Genomic DNA, 13,162 nt, shown 5'->3' on the forward strand with positions numbered 1-13,162 from the left:
CTGCTGGTTCTGATGCTGAGGTGGCGGATTCTGATACTGAGATGGTTGATTCTGATACTGTCTCTGCTGCTGAGGTGCTACCTGGTTACCTCTTTGCCACTACAAGCCTGCTTCTGCTCCCTTTGCGTGATTCATGGCATCCGCAAAGTTGTTAGGCCTGTTGGTGTTTACCAACGTGAAGACATCGGGATTCAACCCATTGATGAACTGATCTGCCTTAGCTTCCTCATCTCCGGAAATTAGCGGTGCAAAACGCAACAGACTATCAAACTTAGCCACGTACTCTTCAATGTTCAGATTCCCTTGCCTCAGATTGACAAACTCTGCTTCCTTATCTTTGCGATACGAGATAGGGAAAAACCGCTTATAAAATTCAGATTTAAAAAGAGACCAAGTAACTTATGTACCTCTACTCTCCATTGCTTTCTTGGTCATGATCCACCAGCTCTTAGCAACCCCACGGAGCTGGTGAATGACTAACCTGATTCGGCGGTCATCGGTGTAGTCAATGGAATCAAACAGCTGATCAATATCATCCAACCAATTCTCACAGTCAACTGGATTTTCTGAACCCATCAACAACGGCGGATTAAATGACTGAAACCTCTTCAGCAAGGTTTCCATAGGCGTTGCTGAAGCATCCAACTGATCAACTTCAGTGCTAGCTTGCTCAGTCGCAGGGAAAACTGGCGATGTGTTTCTGTTTATCACTCGACGAGGACCCATTTGAATAACAAAGGTTAGGGCACAAGATATCTCAATCGCTACAACCGGTGCCCTAAACAACCGCTCAAAAAAACCGGATATCAGTCGATAACATAAGCAGTTATATCTCAAGTAGATCATGCTTTATAAAAATAAATCACATAACCATGTAATTCAAATAATTCTCAACAATAAAGCATGCTTGCATGGAATTAATTATACAGCTAAAATAATTCAAACACATGCGAGGAGCCAATACACGCAGACTCGATCTACCCCGCTCACTCTAGTTCAACCAAGAATCTTATCGCTCTGATACCACTTAATGTGAGACCTCATTTTTAATCAACTAATCTCGGTCAAAACAACCGATAAGTAAACAAGAAACCAAGATTAGAAGCAACCACTGATTTTTATTTTTTTTTAAAAGAAGGCTCGCGCGCCCGCGCTGAAGTCAGCGCACCCGCGCCGAAGCTTTGCTAAAACCAGCGTGCCCGCGTTCTAAGGCAGCGCGCCCGCGCTCTAAGGAAGAGCGCCCGCACCCTTTTCTCGCAAAGAGGCCGCGCGCCCTCGCCGTCCTCTCGCCCAGAAATATTAAGGCACCGAAATAAACTCAACAAAACCTAAAGACTTGCCTTAAAAGTATTTGACAAGCCAATAACAATACTGTAAGGCCCGAAAATATTAAGTTCTTAATTATGGAATTTAAGATTTAAATTCCAAATAAAAGTGAAAAGATGAATTTAAGAATATGGAAATTAGAGATTTCAATTTCGGGTCAGAAATATTTAATTTGAGGATTTTCGAATTTTAAGATTTTAATATCCGGAATTCTTAAATTAAAAGATTAAAAATTGCAATTGATATTTATGAAATTTAAGATGTGAATTCCAATATGATAAATATCAAAGATTGAATTTGAGGATGAAATCCGAGCAAGGACCCATTTGCAAATATTGAGCAATTCAAGGACTAAAATGCGATAAGGTCCGAAATGATTTAATTTTAATTCGAGAATATTTAATTTGAGAATATTTAGAGTTAAGACTTGAATTCTAATATTTTTAAATTATTTAGAATTGAAATTGAATTAAATCGCTTGTCCGGGGACTAAATTGCAATTAGGCCAAAGTTCAGGGACCAAAATGCAAATTCCTTGCAACTTGATATGTTTATACGTGTAAAGTAAGGAATTATCAGATTGTTTCAGTCAACATTCAGAAAGTGAACGAGAGAAAGAGAAGGAAAGGTTCAAAGTTCATATTCTTCCTTTCAACTCCGATATCTTTTGATCCGCCCGATAGAATTTCCGATTGAATATATATTTGTGATCACAGCTCCGAGTACTTCGTTTTGACGTAAGTTTTATGAAGTTCTACCATGTTTGAATTTTAAGTTGTTGGTATAATTATGATTTGATTGTATAAACATGTTCTAGCATATACAACGATAGCATATCTAAGACGGATCGAGAAAAGATTGTCTTTTGGACATGTTTTTTATTTTTGAAAGAATTGTTGAAATTCTGAAAATATGGGGCTGTATATTTCGAAATTGTCTTGTGGAATTGGTGATGATATATTGTTGAGATGGTTGTATTGATGATGCTTATGCTTTGAGAATTACCGAAATCATACCGTTACGCCGCCGGTTCAAGATTTTGAATTGATATGCATTCTAAAGATCTAGAGCTCATCTTCAAGTTTATTGTAGATGAATTGAATATGAGATTGAGTTTAGAATGTAGATATAATGATATTTGAATCAAAAGATTTATCGAACTCGAATAAGTTGCGACGTCGGTTTGAATTCCGATTGTATTAGCACGATTTGAACTATATAAGCTTTAAAGAAACATCGATTCGGATTGGATATTGATGTTTAGATATGTTATAATCTATTTCAGATTTTAGTTAAAGATTATCGAAGTCGAATCGACGAGTTTGAGTTCGAATGACTTGAAGTGTTTGAAGTTGAATCAAAAACACGAAATGAGCAGATTTTGTATGACTGATTTGGCTAGCTTTGAGATACTCAGCATTGGCAACAAATTCAAGATATTTGAATCGCGATGAAAGGTATGAGTTGACATTATTCTTGCCAGGTAGAACAACTCGAGAACGTGGTGGTTTTCGAGTTATCCTAAAATCACATACTTAGTTGTTTAAGTGCTCTTATGTGATTTACTTGCTTTTGTTGCTATGAATATTGACTTATGTGTTCAAGATGTTTATCAGTATTTATTTGATTAATTCATACAGATTATGTTGCATTCATCTTGAACCCTACCTTGAATAGCACAGAGGGCAGAATGGCCTAGAGTGATGACGTTTGGAGAACTGTAGTTGAGTGGCATGGAATGTAGATTTACTTCCAGAGTCAGATGACTCATGGCACGGAATATAGATTTATATCCAGAGCTAGATGACTCACTATAGTTGCACTAAAGTCAGGGGAATTGAGATATTTAACACCACCTCGATTGGGAGAGTCGGTGGTTAGTTAAAGATTTTATTCCCCGGGATCCCAAGAACTAAGCTTATTGGTATCAGATTTGATAGCCTACTCCTTGGCACATGCATTGCATTTATGCATTAACCTAGAGTTTTCTATGGTTTAGATTATGCAGTTATAAATGCTAGCATATTGTAATACGCTATTCTAGATATGACTGTGTGCTATTGCTGTAGATGAATCGTTATGCTTTAATAATTTAAGAATAGATGATGATTCTATGATCTACATGTGATTATATGTTTTATGATTTTAGATTAGTATGGCATATAGATTCCATATGCTTTCATGATGTATATGCATGTCTTTCATACTGAGATTTATTCTCACCGGAGTTATCCGGCTGTTGCTTTGTTTGTATGTGTGCATCGCATCAGGTTGGGGCATGATCAAGCTAGAGTTGGCTTGGATAGCTTGAGAAGAGAGATAACATGTGGTGATTCGGGTTTTAAGCAGATGACATGTATTTATGATTTGGTAAACATGTTAGAAAGCAAGAACCTTTGTATAGGTTGTTTTTGTCAAGTATTGATTTATACTTGAGAGTTCAGGTATTCTAGATCACTTGGTATTAATTTGAATGCATGTAAATTATTTAGAATTATGTTGAAAAGATTATATGCATGTTTGAGATTTTATACACCATGATTTGTAGTTGGAAATTGTTTTTAACAACAAATGAACTCTGCAAAATTCTGAAGCAAAGTAGCCCGCTCGATCGGGTGAACTCCACCAATCGAGCGAGGCCTGTGATTGCAAAAACAGAGTATTGAGCTTTTGGGCTCACTCGATCGGGTGAGTTCCACCGATCGAGCGAGACCAAAAGTGTTGCAGACCCGAGAACGTAGAATTTTAGCTCGCTCGATCGGCTGTGTTTGCCCGATCAAGCGAGGGGCCTTCTTTAAAAAAAATTTTTTGTTTGCTCTTGGTTTGAATATTCTTTTATTGTTCGATTAATTGTCTATTAATCGTTAATTGCCCTAAAATGAGATTAGCAACCCGGGTCCCCACAACAGGTGGTATCAGAGCGAAGCGTAAAGTCTTGGAGCGTAAAGTCTTGGACTAAGCTAGAAGTTGAGCGGGGGTAGATTGAGTCGCATGCATTTATAGTATTGCATGAGTATGCTTTACTTGCTTTACAGAATTGTATGCGACTCTGATTGCTTGATTGAACACTACTTGCTTTATTGAGATAAGAATTACATGCTTATATGCTGATATGTATGCCTGATTTCTTGAATTCATTCGAATAAATGAATTCGTTGCGAGCATGTATTAATTGAAAAACATGAGAATTTGCAAGCAAGTGTTCTATTCAGAAGCATGAGATTATATGTATGTTATACTGCAATTGTATTTTATAATCTCTGCCATAACGATTGCTTCTGTTATTGAATAAGACAGATTATGCAGAGAGCATGAGAATCTCAGATAGAACAGAACCGCAGATAGAACAGAACAGTGTTGAGGTAAGTTTTTGAGCCTATTGCACTGAGGAGTATGTTAGTTGAACAACTCCAAAGCTATGAATCGTCAACTCAGAAAGATATAGAATATGCTATGTCTAGAAAGGATTTGATTTGAAGAGCTGGATCAGTTGTTCAAGAGAAGCATATTCAGATGAACATAGAACCAGCCTGATTTTATATCAACTCCAGGACTTAGCAAGAAGTTGGTGAAGTTGCCAGAAGAAGTACTGAAATTGTTTGGTAGGTAAGTAAACAGAATTGTTTCTTTCCGTATATGCTAAAGATGATAGAACAGTAGAGACGCATAAGTTGATTTCAAGCCAGTAATAGAAGAACGAAATCATGAACCGGTAGTACGAGGCAGAGTTGAATTTTTATTCATGCCTCTGTAATTGTGGAAACACTATGATCATCACCTCCACTACAACTTCCATAGCAGTATAGCTATGAAGCAAGAGATAGTGGCAACAGCAGCAAAGATTGAAAGGCTCAAGTTGTATCAGATAAGAATATTACAGGTAAGTGAGTTAATTCTAATTAACCGCTTATATATTGACTGCATAGTATACATTCATAGATTAGTGATTTGTTATGCTATAAGCCGTATCTGATGAGCCTTTATTCAATATATTTGCTGAGATTTTTGCCTTTGAGTAGAAGAAATGCATTTGAATGATTAGACAGAGAAGATGAAATGCAGACTTGAGGAAATAAGATTGAATATGCATTATAGATATTACTGCAATAACTGAGTATCAGATAAGAATTAATTGATTCTGTGCAGTGATTAAGTTAGATCAGAAACAGCAATGAGTAGAGATCTACTTGATATGAGTTGCAGAAATAAATTTCTATTATGTCGGTACTGTTTATATCACGATGATCGTGGAAGAATGTCAGTAGAAGTCTAGTTGATATATTGAACTAGTACAGAATTAACCAAGAATTGACAGCAATGTCAGTGGTTAGACTGTACAGAAATAGTTCAATGACATATTTCTACCTTTCTACAACATGAATGCAGTTCTATATAGAGTGGTGTCTAGTACGATGGTATTATGACAACTTGTATAGAAGAGCATTACTTGAAGTGAAGAACTTCAGAAACAGCTAGCAGATTGCGTAGAAAAGAGTTATGTAGTAGCGAAATGATGATTAATTCTATGACAATAAGTTACGTCGAAAAGATTATATTCGACTATTGTCAGCTAAGAATTAATAACTGAACTCATGTCAATAAAGAATAAGAAAAATCAGTTACAGTTGAGCGTTATCTTCAATTTTGCTGAAGCTATTCCATCATAGAAATCATGATTCTTAAATCTCTTGCTATCGATTCTGAGGTTTTTGTATTCGACCTCGATCGAGTTTGATGGACTCTTATTGTTTTACTAGAGTCTGATTTGATTCCTTCTTCTTGATTTTTATGATGCAAGTGATATGGTATCACTTAGCAGATTTTATCATTCAGAATATGTAATTTTGGATGATCTTGATTTGAGCAAGTTCTTTGAGCTGAGATTTGAGAATTTTGATTATTTGATGTATTTATTCAGTGTATCTTGAAGTATTTGGCTCGTAACTGATAGAAATTCAGATTCAGAATACTAGCAAGATTTATGGGTTTAGATAATTGCTTGATTGATTGAGTACAGATCTGTACTTGTTGAATGTTTATGCTTGGCAGATACTTAAACAATCAAAATTGTTGTGATCGATCCAAGCTAAACTCGAATTAGTTTGGACAGATAAAAGCAACAGATTTATTGAGAACGCTAGATTAAGATAAGAGATAAAACAGCAGAGCAGAACAGATGAATTTTTGTGGTGATTAATTGTTTGATTATGCCAGATATTCTAGATATGAAATATTAGATTCTGAAAGAGGTATATGAAAACAGATTGAATATCCATTCAGTTGTCTAAACATGTATGACTTACATGTAGTCATTACGTGGAATCAGTATTGGAAGAAGAACTGAAAGCAGATACGACAGAATTAACAGTACCAATACGAAAATTCCAGTAAAAGAAGCAGAAGAATTCATATGGTTTATGTAACAGATTAGTTACATAAGAGTTGAAATCAGATCAACTTTTTGAACGACTTTGGTTCGAATCTACTCGAATCGTAATGATTTTGCGATTTAGAGTGTAGTAGATTTCGACAGATTCATGAATATGTTGTATTAGATATGATACAAACATAAAAAATACTGGTTATGCATTTAGCAAGATGATCAGATTACAGGAATTCTTGAAATCTATTGTCGAGATAGAGACTTTAGATATGTTTTCTAGATTGTGGCATTGATTGTCAGATGTTCTGAGTGTTTGGTTGTATGAGATTTCATTATACCATCCTCTGATTAGTGGATTATCAGATGTGATTATCCAGATTTACGAGGATATTCTCAGAACGATAGTACTAGATTCGGTACTAATTGATTGATTATTTGCCACTTGATTACTATGATTCCTGTGACAGCTATTTGATAGATATAAAGACAGTATTTTGATGATTGATTGATCAGAAACACAGAATTGTCTTTATATTGAAATAAAATTTCAGAAATATCAGCTATCAGACCAGCTATGAGTCACGAAATGATAGCGAATGTGAAGATGGTTTTGAACAGAATAAGAACAGAACAGCATAGACAGAATGAGCAAATGAGTAACAGATAGAAATGTGAAGCCTGAACAGAATGATCAGTTAAGAATTTCTTTTCCGAGCATCATTAGGTTTAGAAAGAGATTTTAGAATTGATTCCTATGAGTATTTGATCTAGCTTATGGAGTCATACTCGAATTGTCAGATAGATGAATTGTTATCCATATGCATTGGCTGAAGAATATCAGCTAAAATATGTATGTGCATTCAATTCAGATACAATAGAAGTCGATAAGATTGTAAGCAAGACAAACTAACTGATGCAGAGTTAGATCACGAGAAAGAGAATCTTAGATATAAGTTGACTGAGTGATTATATGTATTGCAGAAGCAATCAGAAAGAAGATTAAGATACGATAGAAGAGAATATATCAGAATAGATATCGAAAGCTTAGAGAATTGAAGTCAGTATTACTTCAGTCAGCTATACAGTTTACGAGAATCAGCAGTCAGATTGAATGCGATTTCGAGGACGAAATCATTCCTTAGAGGGGAGGAATTGTAAGGCCCGAAAATATTAAGTTCTTAATTACGGAATTTAAGATTTAAATTCCGAATAAAAGTGAAAAGATGAATTTAAGAATATGGAAATTAGAGATTTCAATTTCGGGTCAGAAATATTTAATTTGAGGATTTTCGGATTTTAAGATTTTAATATCCAGAATTCTTAAATTAAAAGATTAAAAATTGCAATTGATATTTATGGAATTTAAGATGTGAATTCCAAGATGATAAATATCAAATATTGAATTTGAGGATAAAATCCGAGCAAGGACCCATTTGAAAATATTGAGCAATTCAAGGACTAAAATGCGATAAGGTCCGAAATGATTTAATTTTAATTCGAGAATATTTAATTTGAGAATATTTAGAGTTAAGACTTGAATTCTAATATTCTTAAATTATTTAGGATTGAAATTAAATTAAATCGCTTGTCCGGGGACTGAATTTCAATTAGGCCAAAGTTCAGGGACCAAAATGCAAATTCCTTGCAACTTGATATGTTTATACGTGTAAAGTAAGGAATTATCAGATTGTTTCAGTCAACATTCAGAAAGTGAACGAGAGAAAGAGAAGGAAAGGTTCAAAGTTCATTTTCTTCCTTTCAACTCCGATATCTTTTGATCCGCCCGGTAGAATTTTCGATTGAATATATATTTGTGATCACAGCTCCGAGTACTTCGTTTTGACATAAGTTTTATGAAGTTCTACCATGTTTGAATTTTAAGTTGTTGGTAGAATTACGATTTGATTGTATAAACATGTTCTAGCATATACAACGATAGCATATCTAAGACGGATCGAGAAAAGATTGTCGTTTGGACATGTTTTTGATTTTTGAAAGAATTGTTGAAATTCTGAAAATATGGGGCTGTATATTTCGAAATTATCTTGTGGAATTGGTGATGATATATTGTTGAGATGGTTGTATTGATGATGCTTATGCTTTGAGAATTACCGAAATCATACCGTTACGCCACCGGTTCAAGATTTTGAATTGATATGCATTCTAAAGATCTAGAGCTCATCTTCAAGTTTATTGTAGATGAATTGAATATGAGATTGAGTTTAGAATGTAGATATAATGATATTTGAATCAAAAGATTTATCGAACTCGAATAAGTTGCGACGTCGGTTTGAATTTCGATTGTATTAGCACGATTTGAACTATATAACTTTAAAGAAACATCGATTCAGATTGGATATTGATGTTTAGATATGTTATAATCTATTTCAGATTTGAGTTAAAGATTATCGAAGTCGAATTGACGAGTTTGAGTTCGAATGACTTGAAGTGTTTGAAGTTGAATCAAAAACACGAAATGAGCAGATTTTGTATGACTGATTTGGCTAGCTTTGAGATACTCAGCATTGGCAACAGATTCAAGATATTTGAATCATGATGAAAGGTATGAGTTGACATTATTCTTGCCAGTTAGAACAACTCGAGAACGTGGTGGTTTTCGAGTTATCCTAAAATCACATACTTAGTTGTTTAAGTGCTCTTATGTGATTTACTTGCTTTTGTTGCTATGAATATTGACTTATGTGTTCAATATGTTTATCAGTATTTATTTGATTAATGCATACAGATTATGTTGCATTCATCTTGAACCCTACCTTGAATAGCACAGAGGGCAGAATGGCCTAGAGTGCATATGACGTTTGGAGAACTGTAGTTGAGTGGCATGGAATGTAGATTTACTTCCAGAGTCAGATGACTCATGGCACGGAATATAGATTTATATCCAGAGCTAGATGACTCACTATAGTTGCACTAAAGTCAGGGGAATTGAGATATTTAACACCACCTCGATTGGGAGAGTCGGTGGTTAGTTAAAGATTTTATTCCCCGGGATCCCAAGAACTAAGCTTATTGGTATCAGATTTGATAGCCTATTCCTTGGCACATGCATTGCATTTATGCATTAACCTAGAGTTTTCTATGGTTTAGATTATGCAGTTATAAATGCTAGCATGTTGTAATACGCTATTCTAGATATGACTGTGTGCTATTGCTGTAGATGAATCGTTATGCTTTAAGAATTTAAGAATAGATGATGATTCTATGATCTACATGTGATTACATGTTTTATGATTTTAGATTAGTATGGCATATAGATTCCATATGCTTTCATGATGTATATGCATGTCTTTCATACTGAGATTTATTCTCACCGGAGTTATCCGGTTGTTGCTTTGTTTGTATGTGTGCATTGCATCAGGTTGGGGCATGATCAAGCTAGAGTTGGCTTGGATAGCTTGAGAAGAGAGATAGCATGTGGTGATTTGGGTTTTAAGCAGATGACATGTATTTATGATTTGGTAAACATGTTAGAAAGCAAGAACCTTTGTATAGGTTGTTTTTGTCAAGTATTGATTTATACTTGAGAGTTCATGTATTCTAGATCACTTGGTATTAGTTTGAATGCATGTAAATTATTTAGAATTATGTTGAAAAGATTATATGCATGTTTGAGATTTTATACACCATGATTTGTAGTTGGAAATTGTTTTTAACAGCAAATGAACTCTGCAAAATTCTGAAGCAGAGTATCCCGCTCGATCGGGTGAACTCCACCGATTGAGCGAGGCCTGTATTGCAAAAACAGAGTATTAAGCTTTTGGGCTCGCTCAATCGGGTGAGTTCCACCGATCGAGCGAGACCAAAAGTGTTGCAAACCCGAGAGCGTAGAATTTTAGCTCGCTCGATCGGCTGTGTTTGCCCGATCGAGCGAGGGGCCTTCTTTAAAAAAAAATTTTTGTTTGCTCTTGGTTTGAATATTCTTTTATTGTTTGATTAATTGTCTATTAATCGTTAATTATCCTAAGATGAGATTAGCAACCCGGGTCCCCACAAATACAATAAAGGTTTAGGAAAGAGAAACATTCAATTCGGTAGTACCTACATCGATTCTTGCTTACAAAACAAATACGAGAAGTTCGAATGACTAAACATGTTCGCAAAAACATAACTAGATTGACATGCTGATTCGACTTCTAAACGAGTCTCACTTCTATCTCTTGCTCTGGACGCTAACCAGGTCTATGCTGACTTGATCCTGCCCTTCCTGTTGCCAAGTACACATACAAAACAAAGCAACAGTCGGATAAACCGGTGAGAAATATAATCCCAGTAAAAGAAACATATCAAGTAATACAACAATAAACATGCTTTCAAGACAACAACAAAATCAATAACAACGTAATGAAATGCATGTATTTAAACCGGGATATCAAATCTGATAAATGAAGGATTGCTGCTGTGCTTTTGGGATCTCGAGGATGAGATCATGTGACGACTCACCGACTCTCCCAATCAAGGTGGTGCCACATAACTCACTCCTCTAGACTTTGAGCAACCATAATGAGTATGCTAGCACTAGACGATAGGACTACGATCTAGGCCACTCAATCATAGTTCCCAAACGTCCAAACAAAAAGGGCGGTTCTGCCCGCTGAAATCAACGTAGGCTCAAGATGAATGCATAGCATAAACATAGAACATAAGCCACATGATCAAAAACAAAATCAATCAACAAGACATAAGTTCATCATGCTAGAACAAGTGTAGATGCAATATGTGATTTGAAAGGGGAAACTCGAGAACTAACTGTCCCGAGTATGCTATCCCGCTACGATGACTGCTTTTACCTTTCAATACCGTAGATCCAACTCCGGACAAGCTACAACAAAAGATTGTATCAACAACTATACAACATAAATAACAAACAACGGTTCAAGGAAATCTCTTTACCGTTCTTCGTCCAACTCTCGACGAACAATGCTGCTAACACAGGGCTCGACAAACTCCAACGAATCTGTACGAATACAAGAGTTGATCAACAACAATGATCACTCACAAGCCAAAGCTTCAATCAATACGAAAATGGTTCGAAATCTCCAAAACTCAAACCGACGGCATAACGGCTATAAACTGAACAAACCGGAAACGCAGACAGCAGTTCAATACCGATATAACTTCATATCAATGCCCAAAACAATAATAACAAAGCAAACCCATCAATCCAAAAATCCACATTTTTGAAAATGGATTCCAAAAATCATAACAAATCCGAACGTCGCTCTAATTCAAAACCGACAGATAATAAACGATCAGAACTCTGTCAAGAAACATACTCGAATCTCGAACGATTCTAACAACATCCAAAAAGTAGAATGTATCCGATCATAGAAAAACTTACAATATAACAGAGCTCTCACTGCAGTGATCAATAATCTGCCTTCAGAAATAAATTCCAACGGCCGGATCGAGCTCGGACTAAAATCTGGGAGCTTGGAGAAACGTTGGAAGCGTTTCAATGGAGGGGAGGCGGCTAAGGGAAGGAGATGAGTGAATAGAATAAGCCATTTCCCTTATAAATATCTATTAAAATCGATATTTGCGTTTTAGTCCCTGAAATTTCCAAAAATTACAAAAAGGATCCTGATCAAAAACAAGTTGGCTCGAGAACTCTGAAATCTCCGATTAACTCAAATAAACTCATTTAAGATAAAAACGGGGCGTTACATATTGTGTCCTAATCCTTTTATATCAAATGACACCTCGACGATCTGTTCGAAGGAATCAACCACACTTGGTTCCTCCTTCTAATGAGAATCCGCAGCCAGTAGTAACTCCTCCGAATGATCAGGGTAGTACTGGAGTGGATCAGATGGATGCTACCACGACCCCTATGGATACTCTATTGAAGAGATTTCGATCGTTCTGACCGCCGACCTTGACGGGTACCGAGAAATTCGTTGATTGTGAAAGTTGGCTAGAGAACATTGATCAGCTTTTTGATTCTCTCGACTATACCGATGATCGTAGAATCAGGTTAGTCATTCACCAGCTACAGGGAGTTGCTAAGAATTGGTGGACTACAACCAAGAGATCAAATGAGAATCGAGGCACCGCTGTCACTTGGAGTTTATTCAAGACTGAATTCTATAAGCGATTCTTCCCTGTGTCGTACCGAAAGTAAAAGGGTGCCGAATTTGTGAATTTGAAGCAAGGAAACTTGAGTATCAAAGATTATATGAGCAAGTTTGACAGTCTCTTAAGGTTCGCACCTCACATCGCATCGCAGACAACGAAGAAGCCAAGACCGATAATTTCATCAACAGCTTGAACCCGGAGATTTTCACTTTGGTCAATACCGGGAGACCAAATAACTTCGCAGATGCTATGGATCAGGCTAAGGGAGCCGAAGCTGGACTTTTGATGCAGCGAGAAAATCAGATAGCTCCTCAGCAGCAGCAGAGATCTTTTCAAAATGATCAGCCTGTTCAGTTT

The sequence above is a fragment of the Henckelia pumila genome, chromosome 3 (assembly GCF_033568475.1).
Source record: "Henckelia pumila isolate YLH828 chromosome 3, ASM3356847v2, whole genome shotgun sequence".
NCBI classification, from domain to species: domain Eukaryota; kingdom Viridiplantae; phylum Streptophyta; class Magnoliopsida; order Lamiales; family Gesneriaceae; genus Henckelia; species Henckelia pumila.